At 37.6% G+C, this 13,232-nt stretch overlaps 1 protein-coding gene across 3 annotated transcripts in view; it reads right to left on the reverse strand.

The window, feature by feature from the left end:
- LOC150102033 (rab GTPase-binding effector protein 1-like) overlaps positions 1-13,232 on the reverse strand; it is a 555,334-nt gene that overhangs the window by 270,195 nt on the left and 271,907 nt on the right. The window lies entirely within an intron of this gene.

The following is a 13,232-nucleotide window of genomic DNA, read 5'->3' on the forward strand; positions in this document are numbered from 1 at the left end:
AGCAATAATTGATAAAGGTGATGTAGATATCCTATAGGATAATTAAATATTATTATTATTATTGTTCCGGGCAACTCCAAGGAGTCGACAGACTCATTGAGGGAGGCCCTAACATCATGTCAAGAACAACTATTCGACATTCACACAGTATCTATCATACCTTGCCTTGAACTCATTCACGGTCGTAGCACCCACAACAGACTCTGGAAGGTTATTCCACTCATTCACTACTCTCCAAGTAAAAAACCTAGCTCTAACACCCTTTTCAACCACGTTCTTGCCCAGTTTCCATTCATGGCCCCTAGTCCTCCCACCACCAGTCATATTTTCAAAAATATCTTCTGGATCAATCTTATAGAAATCCTTCAGTAATTTGAATGTCTCAATCATATCACCCCTCCTTCGCCTATCGACCAATTTCTGCAAACCACAAATCTTCAACCTATTCTCATAAGGTTCATTCCACAGACCTGCTATCATCTTGGTCACTCGTCTCTGGATCCTCTCCACTTCCTCCCCATCACGAAGAAACCCTGGTGCCCATAACTGGGCACAGTAGTCCAGATGGGGTCTTATCAAGGCTCGATACAGAGGAACAACAACTTGTTTGTCTCTGCATGTTAAAGTATTTTTCAGAAGCCAAGTGATTTGATGAGCTGATTTAGTCACTTTTGCAATGTGCCCCCTAAACTTCAATTCCCTATCCACCAACACTTCCAAATCCCTGGCCTCATCAATCTCCTGGAGTACAGTTCCACCAATGCGATATACTGCTGCTATTCTTTCCACCCCAAAGTGCATAACCTTACACTTTGGCACATTAAATTGACATTCATTTTTCCTAGCCCAGTCCTCCAAACTATCCAAATCATCCTGTAAAATTTTGACATCCTGTGCACTCATAATTGCTCTACCCAAGTTTGCATCATCAGCAAACAAGTGAACACTTCCTCTCAAATCTTTTCCTATATCATTGATGAACAAATTGAAAAGCAGTGGTCCAAGAACAGAGCCCTGTGGCATTCCACTAGTCACAAGCCGTCTTTTAGACTCCACTCCTGAATAAACTTGCACCTAAAACACTCATATATTAGAACCAATAAAAATAATTTGTTCTGAACAGCCTTCAAATCTGTATCAAAAATGTTCTTTTTAACTTTACATCAGTGGCAAATAACTGTATGCTGCTATTCAAATCAATCTCAATATCATTCATATACATACACAAATTAGAACCCTACAGTGGCCCACCGGTCACCCTTCTCCGAAAGTCAGAATCTCCATACATTACTCTCTCACCAGTTAGCCACTAGCCTATTTTGCACACCCATCCTTTTCAGTTTGTATAAAAACCTCTCATGTGGAATACTGAAATCCAAAAGTACTGTGGTATAGATAGTTCACTTATCAAACCCTATAATTTGTTCTGATCAGCCTTCAAGTTACAGCACACAGTTATTTACCACAAGTGGCAAATAACTGTGCTGCTATCCAAATTAATCTCAATATCATTCATATATAAATTAAGAACCCTACAGCGGCCCACTGGTCATCCTCTTCCGAAAGTCAGAATCTTCATACATCACTCTCTAACTCATCAGTTAGCCACTGGCCTATTTTGCATACCCATCTTTTCAGTCTGTATAACAACCTCCCATGTGGAACACTGAAATCCAACTCTATGGTCACTATTATAAAACATCAGCAAACAAACTGCTGAATCAATAATTACCTTTAACAAAGCTATGCACTCCTCTACTGAAGATCAAGATACTACTCAATAATTGATGGATATCCTAATTGGTTGATTCTGTATACCACTCTAGTATAAAAGAATTATCTGGGTGTCCTCCTACTCAGAAGGAACTGTGCTCTTACTGAAACTCAAGTTGGAAACCACATTTCCTTTAGCACCCTTGCCAATATTCCATCAAATCCTGTCACTCTGTTTGAATCATATTTTGCAATAGCTTTAATACTCCAGTTCATCTACTTCTATCCTTACATCTATTTCCACCTCAACACCTAGAAGATCTAGTTGTTGAGGTGGAAATAGCTAATGGATATACTTGGGATGTACACTTTACAAAGAAAATGACTAACAACTCCATGTTTTTTTTTACTTGTACAAGTACTCAGCAAAACATTTTCTCCGACTGCCTTCTAAAATCAGATTCAGGCTATAAAAAACAGTTATCATTGTCTGATTTGACATTCACTACGATATACCACAACACTCTTAATACTGCTCCTGGACCAGTCACCTTTCTCCTAATATTGGATCCAAAATATTTTCGTTTTATGCAGCTCTTACTTCCAAGTCTTATTCATCCATTTAATTGTCTGTGCAATTTATTTATTTACTTAATTGTATGGATACAGTCACGGTTTCATTTGGACATCCTTTTACTACTTTCTAAGTACTGAATTTTTCTACCATATACAGTATGTCATGCTAAGGCAATGCATCAAGCTATTTCTCATAATATCATCCTCATGTGGAATATTTGAAAATTCATCAGAAAATTCCTTATATGTACCATCATAAAGTATTATCATAATTATCCTCTACACCCCCTGAGGGGGAGGGGTGTAGAGGATAATTATGATAGTACTACATGAAAAAGTACTACATACACCATTACTAACTTCTGATCAACAATTTTTCTGCAAACTAAACTGTTATCTGTCAAGATTCCAATATTATCAGATCTTATATTTCAGTCTTCCACTTTTTACTGTATCAATCCACCTACATCTTGATCTTCCTCTGGGTCTTTTTCCTGCCAACCTAGAAAAGAATGCTTGTTTTGCTAATTTTCTGTTTAAGTGACCATACCACCTGAGATTAGCTCTACTAACACATTCCTGAATGCTAACAATGACAAGTTCTTTCACAATATCCTCATTTTTAATGTGATACTGCCATTGATGAAATCTGTTCACTCCACTAATATTTTTCAGAGATCTCATATCAGAGGTCTTTGATCAAGTGTGTTATTTCTAACCCAGCTCTCAGATCCAAGTAAAAATTGGTTTGAACAATGTCTTGTATACAACTAATGTAGTATTTTGACTAATTTCTTTCTTATTCCACATAAATTTATTCAGTTGACTTCCTATCATACCAGCTTTACTAATTTTGTTTTCTATTTCCACATTTAATTTACCATTTTCACTAATTGTGCCTAAATAGCTGAAATGGTTTACTTGTTTTATAGATCCACCATTCAGGATACGGTTGATGTTTTCAATGTTTCTGCCTATTTTCATTGTCTTTTTAATGCCGATTTTCATACCAAATTTATTACGGCAGCAATTCAATTCGGTCAGAGAATCTTATAGACTTATGCTGGATTTATTTAAAAGTATAACATCATCTGCATAAAGTAAAGAGCTGAGATTAACATCTCCAATTCTGATATGAGATTTAATACAACTTTCCTTCATAATATAATCCATATAGATAGTGAATAACAGTGGAAATAACGTATACCCTTGTCACACACCTGATTTTAGTTACAATCATCTTCCTGTCCCCCCCCCTTCAAGTCAAACTGCAGACTTACAGCTTCAATGGAGACTATGTATTGCCTGATATGATGTCCTGTTTACACCATTAACTGGACCATTTTGAAGAGTATTCTCTTTGCACCTTGTCATGCCTTTTCCAGATCAACAAAATTTACATACAAATCCTTGTTATATTCCCACATTTCTCAACAATTTGCCTTAAAGTGAAAATCTGATCCTGACAACCTCAGTTTGGCCTTAACCCAGCTTGTTCTCCAAGCTTCTCCTCCACAATTTTAGCCATTTCTCAAGAATTCTTGCAAGGAATACTCAACAGAAAAATTTTCAATTCTCATGTTCAGCTTTATTCCTTTTTTATAGATGGGTTCTGTGAGCGCTCTACTCCAATTATCTAGAGCTCGACCCTCTGACCAGGCTTTCTGAATTATGCAGTGTAGCTACTGTAAAACTGTTAACCTCCATATTTTATCCTTTCTGGTCAAATATAAGGAAGTCATTTTGCCTCTTTACAAGGACTTGATAAGACCTCACTTGGACTATTGTGCACAGGTCTGGTGTCCTGGTTTCCATGATTCTGATATAGTGAAGAGAATGCAAAGAAGAGTCAAAAATGATATCAGGATTGTGGAATACTGATTATGAAGACAGCTTGAGAATTTATAGGCTGCAGGCAGTAGGAGAAAGAGGGGTGATATGATTGAGACTTACAAACTTCTGAAAGAGTCATACAGAGTTTCAGTAGATCAAATTTTTCATTTTAAGGAGGATCGGGAAAAGGACGCAAGGGCGTCCATGGAAGTTGAGAATGAATGCCGTCAAGAAGGAAGGTTAGGTCTAGATTTCTCTCTCATAGAGTAGTGCATGCTTGGAATGGATTGCCTTTGGATGTTGTATGTGCAAGTAGTGTGAATGAATTCAAGAACAGGCTTGACAGCTGGTGCAAATATTATTATTATTATGATGATGATTCAACAAGACCTCATGGAGTCAAAGACTCATCTAGGAGGTCCTTTTATCTCACACACATCTCATCATATCGCGTCTTAAACACATTCAAACTCCTTGCAGACACCACATTCTCAGGCAAGGCATTCCAATCACTCACAACTCTGCACGAAAAAAAAATGCCTCTCACTCCCCTGCTCACACCCTCTTTATACAGTTTCCAGGGATGACCTCTGGTTCTCCCCTGATCTCCCACTATTCTCTGTAGAACTTCTCCACCATTGATCCTATAACAACCCCTTACCAACTTGTAGGTCTCTATCACATCTCCCCTCTTCCTTCTCTCCACTAGACTCTGCAAATTACATCTTTTCAATTTTTCCTCATACTCGACATTCCAGAGGTCAGAAACTACCTTAGTCAGTCGCCTTTGGACCTTTTCCAACATCTCTTCATCCTTCTGAAAACCAGGTGACCAAATCTGGGCACAATAGTCCATGTGTGGCCTAATCAAAGCCTTATACAATGGAACAAGAATCTCCCTACTTCTACACATCAGTGTCCTCCACATCATTCCCAGAAGTCTTTGTGTTGTCTTCACAATTTTGGCAATGTGTCCCCTAAATTTTAGATCCTTATCCACTATCACCCCCCAGATCCCTTATTTCCTCTACTTCCAACAATATATTCTCACCAAGCATAAATTCTGCATCCCATCTTTGTTTTCCAAATTTTAAAACCTTACATTTTGCAACATTGAACTCACATCCCCATTTGTTTGCCCAATCACTCAATTTATTCAAGTCTTCTTGCAAGGCCACAACATCTTCACTACTCTTTATGGTTCGTCCCAACTTTGCATCATCTGGAAACAACTGAATATCTCCATCCAAATCTTCGCCAATATCATTAATATACAAGTTAAATAATAATGGCCCTAAAACAGATCCCTGAGGCACTCCACTAGTGACTTTCCTTTTCCTGGATATTGCACCCCCATACACAACTTGTTGATACCTATCAGATAGCCAGTCTCCAATCCAATGCACTAATCTAATATCCAACCCCATCTGCTCTAGTTTGACTGTCAACTTATCATGAGGTACTCTATCAAAAGCTTTTGCGAAATCCAAGTATATTACTGTGTATCCTTCTCCTCTGTCCAAGGAAGCAGTCACTTTATTGTAATAAGTAAGTAGATTACTAAAACATGACCTCCCTTTAGCAAATCCATGCTATCCATCAAAGATTATACCATTGTTGTCAACCCAACTCTGGGTCCTAGTTCTCACAAGCTTCTCCAACAACTTAACCACAACATCTGACACACAGATAGGCCTATAGTTTGATGCTTGAGTTCGATCACCTCCTTTATGAAGTGGCACAATCTTGCCCTCCTTCCACTCTTTAGGGACTTGACCAAGTGCAAGACTTGTATTAAAAAAATATGTCAAGGCAGGTGTCAACTCTCTGGCACGTTCCTTCAGAATACGCGGTGATATATTATCAAGTCCCACAGCTTTATTTACATCTAGTTTACTCAACTCCCCAAACACCTCTTGCTCACTTACAGTCAGTCTCTCCTCCCCATCATCAACTGCTCTTAATCTCTCCATGAAGTCACATTCACAAGATTGAAAGATCTTTATGAACTGCTCATTAAGTATCTCCACCACACATTCTGCAACAGCTGTCTTTATAGCATTTCCTGCAATCAGTGTCATCCTTCCATAGTCATTCTTTCTTTTGCTGGCTATATATCGAAAAAACTCCTTAGGATTCTTTTTAGCTTCATTAGCTAACTGCTGTTCATACCTCTCTTTAGCTACTCTCACCAACCAAGTCACCCTCCTTGCCTGGTCTTTGTAGACCTCATGAAATTGGTTACTTCCACTTCTCTTATGCTGCCTCCACAATGCCTGTTTTCTCTGTATTGCATGCTTAATCTCTTTATTCATCCATCTCACACCTACCTTATTTAACCTTCTCACCCATGATATACATTTAGACATTGCATCTACTAAATATTTTTTGAAAATTCCCCAAGCTGCATTGATCTCTTTTCCAGCTAACTCCTCATTCCATGCTACACCTGCAAGCTGTCTCCTGAGCTCTTCATAATCACCCTCCTTGTAGTTCCACATATACCTTTTTTTTCACAGGGGTCCTTGCACTGCTGGCAACCACCCAAGTAATCACCTCATGGTCACTTTCACCAATTGGTGGATGATTTGATACCTCATTGATAATTACATCCTCCGATGAGATGACCAAATCCAAGACCCTTAATCCTCTTGTGCCCTCTGTTACATACTGTCTGAGGTAGTTATCCCTCAAAAACTCAAGAAACTCATTTTCTTTACTTCCAGTTGCTATCTCTTCATTCCAGTCTATATTGCCATAATTAAAATCGCCTATAATGATCACCCTTTTCTTATTTGCTTGGCTTATTTGACTATACATTTCACTATCACCACCATCCACATTACCAGGTCTATAACAACATCCCACCAAGTATTTGATTCTATTCACCTCTATCTCACACCATACTGCCTCAAAACCACTGGCCCCATTTCCCTCTTGCATCTCTACCTTGTATGGACATAACTCTTTCTCTATCATCAATAGCACTCCCCCCCCTCCCTTTTTACCCCTTCTATCCTCACGAAACACATCATACCTTTCCATCTCTATTCCTGTCAGGATGTCATCCTCATCTAACCATGTCTCACTTATTCCGACAATCTCTGGGTGCACAGACGCAAATAGTATGGCCTTCTTCAATGAGTTCCTGACTCCTTGGAGGTCTCTCTTAATAATATTCCAGATGACATTCTGGCTGAGTGTTTACTACTACCATGCTTGCTGCCACTGCTTATTTCATTTAGCAATCATTCAAAATAATTATTCCATACATTAACAATATCTTTATTCTCAGTTTTCATGCCTCCTGTATTATCTTTCATTCTTTTTACAGTACTCTTTCTTCAATTTCTGAGCTTTTTCGATAGCCTCCAGAATATTTTACCACTTTCCTGATATTTATTTTCTATGTTCTTACCAAAGTTTTCCCATGACTTTTGTTTAGCTAATTTTGCACAATGTTTTGCTTGCTTACATTTTTCTCTTTTTTTTTTCCTTAAGAGCACAAGCTACTTTCAAGTATATTGAAAGTTCCTGGCTAATTTGCCAGGAACTCTTTTTCTCTCTGGCTGAATTAAAATTTTCTTTAGGTTTTGCCATTGAATCTCCAAGCTCTGGTTCTTGTTTTCAAACACTTCAGTGTTTTTCTCGAATAATGTTTGTATATTTGAGTCTACAGTTCACATCTGGATAGCATCCAATTTTGATTAATTTCAAAACTTTTTTTACACACTTCTTTTCAATAAGAGTTCAATTTTAACCTGCTCAACACTAAATGGTGATCACTTCCTTTATCAAATCCTCTGTATTCCTAAACCAGTAGGAAAACATCACTGTTGACAATAACATAGTCAATGAGACTTTACTTATTCCTTGCCTCTTCTCTCCATGTGAATTTATGTTCATTTTTATGTTGGAACATGGTGTTAGTAATAATACCATGTCCTAAGTACATGGACTAAATTTAGCAGGTACATACCATTATTATTTGCTTTGCACTTTTCTCTAAATTTTCCCAAAATACTGTTATATGTCTGGTAATTGTTTGCTACTCCACTGTTTAGATCTCCAACAAGGACCAACTTTTCTTTTTTCATTGTGTTGGCTGCCTTCTCTAATGCCTTGAAAAATTCCTCCACTTCTTCCTCAGTAGAACCCTCTGTGGAACTATCATCATCATCATCATCATTAAATTCCTGCCATGTACATACAAGGGGTGTACAGGATATGATAGTAATACATGAAAAAATTACATCATTACTAACTTCCAATTTACAATTTTCCTCCAAATCAGTCTGTTACTTGTCAAGACTCCAACATTATCAGATCTTATATTTCTATTGTCTAAGGCACTTTGTACCATATCAATCCACCTATATCTTGGTCTTCCTCTGGGTTGTTTTCCAGCCAACCTGGCAGAGAACACTTGTTTTGCTAATCTTTCCTCGCCCATTCTGTTTAAATGACCATACCACCTGAGATTAGCTCTGCTAACGTATTCCTGGATGCAGACAATGTCAAGGTCTTTCCTAATATCCTCATTTTTAATATGATATTGCCATTGATGCCATCTGTTCACGCCTCTAATCTTTCTTAAGACTCTCATATCTGCGGTCTCTAGTCTTTGGTCAAGTGTTTTACTTCTAACCCAGCTCTCAGATCCATAAGTTAAAACTGGTTTGAACACTGTCTTGTATACAGCTAATTTAGTGATCCGACTAATTTCTCTCTTATTCCATATGAATTTATTCAAATGACTTCCCACCATACCAGCTTTGCTGATTCTGTTGTCTATTTCCATATTTAATTTACCATCTTCAGTAAAAATCGTGCCTAAGTAGCTGAAATGTTATACTTGTTCCACAGGTTCTCCATTCACAACACAGTTGACATTTTCAATGATTATTCTGCCTATTTTCATTGTCTTTGTCTTTTTATTGCTGACCTTCATACCATATCTATTACAACAGCTATTCAATTTAGTCAGAGAATCTTGCAGACTTGTAGCGGATTTATTTAGAAGTATAACATCATCCGCATAAAGCAAAGAGCTGACATTATCATCTCCAATTTTGATATCATGTTTAATACCACTTTCCTTCATAATGTGATCCATATAGATAATGAATAACAGAGGGGATAATGTACATCCTTGTCTCACACCAGATTTAACATTAAACCATCTTCCTGTACTTCCTTCAATTCTAACTGCTGACTTACAACTCAAATAAAGACTAAGTACTGCTTTATATAATGCCCCATTGACACCATATAACTGCAGTGTATTGAATAGCTTCTCTCTTGGCACCTTATCATATGCCTTTTCCAAATCGACAAAACTTAAATACAGATCTTTGTTATATTCCCATGACTTCTCAACTATTTGTCGTAAAGTGAAATCTGATCCTGCCAGCCTCTGTTTGGCCTGAATCCAGCTTGTTCTTCACCAAGCTTTTCTTACACAATTCTTCTCAACCGTTTCTCAAGAATACTTGCATAGATCTTGCCAGGAACACTCAGTAGGGAATTACCTCTGTAATTCTCACATTCAGTTTTATTTCCCTTTTTATATATAGGTACTATGAGAGCTCTACTCCAATTATCAGGAATTCGTCCCTCTGTCCAGGTTTTCTGAACTATGCAGTGCAGCCACTGTAAGCTCTTATACCACCATACTTCAGCATTTCTGGTCGAATATCATCTACTCCAGCTGCCTTTCCACATTTCAAGCCTTTGATGGCTTTTTCTACTTCAAGTATGGATATGTATTCCTGCCTGCATGCCTGGTCAGTGTTTTTTACCACTGTGCTGTCATCACTGCTTGCTTCATTTAGCAGTTTTTCAAAGTAATTACTCCATTCTTCAAGAATATCTTTTTCTCCCGTTTTCATGTCACCTTTATCATCTCTAACTCCTTTTACAGCACACTTTCCTCCATTCCTAAGCTTCTTCAACAACCTCCAGAATATTTTAACACCTTCTTGATATTTATTTTCTATATTCTTGCCAAAGTCCTCCCATGACTTTTGTTTACCTAGTTTTACACAGTGTTTAGCATTCTTGCATTTGTCTCTATATTCTCTAAGAGCACAAGCTGACTTATTTGACAGGAACTTTTGATGCTTTCTTCTTTTCCTTCACTACCTCTTTAACTTCCTGTGTCCACCAGGGAGTTCTGATTTTTCTATCCTTGCAGACAACCTCACCACATGCCTCTCTGGCTGAATCAATCGGTGTTTTCTTGAAGGCTTGCCACTGAATCTCCAAGGTTTGGTTCCTGTTCTCAAACTCTTTCATTTTTTTTTCAATAATCTTTGTGTATTTTAGTCTACAGTTCACATCTGAGAGCTGCTCAACTTTTATTCCCTTTAAAACTTTCTTACATGTTATTCTTTTCAATATGAAATTCAATTTTATCCTGCTCAAGATTAAATAGTGATCACTTCCAATTTCAAATCCTCTGTACACTCTGGTGTCCTGCACCAGGGAGAAAACATCACTATCAACAATAACATAGTCAATGAGACTTTTCTTATTCCTTGCCTCTTCTCTCCACGTGAATTTGTGCACATTTTTATGTTGGAACATGGTGTTAGTAATAACCAGTCCATGTCCTCAGCAGAAATCCAACAGATATTTGCCATTATTATTAGCTTTGCTCTTTTCTCCAAATTTTCCCAAAATATTTTTGTATGTCTCACAATCATTTCCTACTCTGCTATTTAGATCCCCAACAAGGACCAACTTTTCATTTTTCATTGTGTCAGTTGCTTTTTCTAACGCATCAAAAAATTCCACCACTTCTACCTTAGTAGAACCTTCTGTGGGACCATAGGCACAAATAAGTCTCATTGTCCAGTTCCCCATTCTCATATTTGCCCACATTACTCTACTTGAGACTGCCTGCCATTCAAGAAGATTAGCCTCGTACTTTGTGTTGAATATTATGGCTACTCCTTCTTTTCCTTGGTTGTCATTGCCTGAATATAACATTTTGTATTTATTGCTCAGAAAGATCTCACCAGTTTTGGTCTTTTTTGTTTCAGTCACCCCTATTATGTCGATCTGGTACTTATCTAATTCCTCAGCTAGCTCCATTTCTTTGCCATTCAGGCTTCTTACGTTGATAGTACCGATCTTTAACACTGGTGATGTTGAGTTGGGGTTTGTTTTCAGATTTGTTCCTGTAGCTGACTTTTCGCTGTTCGCCCTGGTTCCCTGGCGAAAACAACGGCGGCCTTGTTTAACCGGGCGACGCCCCAGCCGGCATGAAATTTTGTCATGTTGTACCATCGTTTTTTTTATTTTGGTTTAACCAATAAGAATACAATTTGGTCGGCTAAATTCCAAATTGCCAGCCCATCCTCGTTTGTTCAATATCCAAGTAGATACTCAACACGGTGCACCACGAGAAGGTGAGGATTGGACATTAGGTCAGAAGCCCTGGTCGGTTCTCCGCATTCCTTTTAAGGCTATGTGGAGGTCTCCTCTCAATTATACAGCTTCGACCCTTAAGCATCCCTGCAGCTACATCATGAAATCAGAAACTAGACAGAAAGAAGTTCAATGTCTGAACATATACCAAAGATTGGGAGGTTAGATGTGAAATGGATGAATGAAAGGATGCTGCATGAAATTTGGAAGAAGGCATTATGAAGACAGCATAGTATGAGTGGTAATAATCTGTTGCATGAGGAGGACAAAGAGCATGTGAGAAAGGTGACTCACTCACCTATAAGATGCAAAAGTGTATTATGAACAACAATTAGCTACTGATCCTAGTGGAAAAAAAAAAAAAAGATTATAGAAGGATGATAGCAGATGATGAAGATGGTAAAAGGAAAACTAATATTTATAATATAGTTTAGATACTAAATGAACAATTAACACAGGTGTTTTTCATTCTCATGAATGCAAAATCATGCAGAACTTGAGTGCACAAAGGAGGCACTGATGGTGAGTGAATAAATTAAGTAAACTTGATATTAATAAGGCTGCAGGATGATATATCATCATGCATTTCGAGGGAATGTTTCACAGATTTAACAAGAGCATTGATATACCTTTTTGACATGGGTTTACACTAGGCTAAGTTGTTCTGCTTCATAAGAGAGGTGATAAGACTTTCAATTATATGCCAGTCTGTGTGTCTGGAATTATGATTCAAGTGTCAGAGAAATTAATGAGGACGAAGATTCAGAAATGGGTCAATAAGAACAGCATTCTTTTTGATGGACAGAATGGGGTTATCAATGGTCATGTTTTAGCAATCTACTTAATTATTATAACAAGGTGACAAATGCACTGGACAAGGGAGATGCATAAACAATGACATATTTAGATTTTGCAATAATCTTTGATAGACTGCAAAATGACAAGTTGGTAATTAAACTGAAAATAGAGTTGGAGAGTAGATTAGTGCATTGGAGTAAAGCCAAGTCGTCTGATAAGTATCAGAAAGTTGTATATTCTGGAAGAGAAATACCTAAGATAAGACCAAGTGATGTGTTTGTTCCAAGGATCTGTTCTGAGGCCATTGCTGGTAAACTTGAATATTAATGAAATTGGGAAAGGTTTGAATGGTGACATGCAACTGTTTGCAGATAACACAAATTTGAGAAGAACTATGAGGAGTAGGATAGCTGCTGTGGCTTTGCGGAAGGACTTGAATAAACTGGCTGAATGGACAATTAAGTAGGGTTACAAGTTCAATGTTGTAATGGGTAAGGTTTTAAAATTCAAGAATCAAGGTATATAAATTGGTGGCGGCGATATCTTAGTGGAAGTGGAGGAGATAAGGAATTAGAGAGTGATAGTAGACTAGGAGCTAAAATATTGGGGACACACTGCTAAAACAGTGAGAACAATACACAGGATTATGGCAATGATGCAGGGGACACATCAGTGTCCCCTGCATCATAATAAAACTTATTTACCACCTGAAACCATTGATGGTTCAGGGATTTTTTTTCCCTTCTTATTTTTTTTTTTTCTTTCTTTCTTTTTTTTTTTTGAATATCTAATTTATGAAAATGCCTTTTGAATGATTCTCATTGACCAGTTCTCCACTCTAATATTTGCCCACATCACTCTACTTGATACTGCATGTC

This window comes from Typopeltis vanoorti, chromosome 11 (assembly GCF_054136105.1).
Source record: "Typopeltis vanoorti isolate ZY-2024b chromosome 11, IOZ_Tvanoo_1.0, whole genome shotgun sequence".
Taxonomy (NCBI): Eukaryota; Metazoa; Arthropoda; class Arachnida; order Uropygi; family Thelyphonidae; genus Typopeltis; species Typopeltis vanoorti.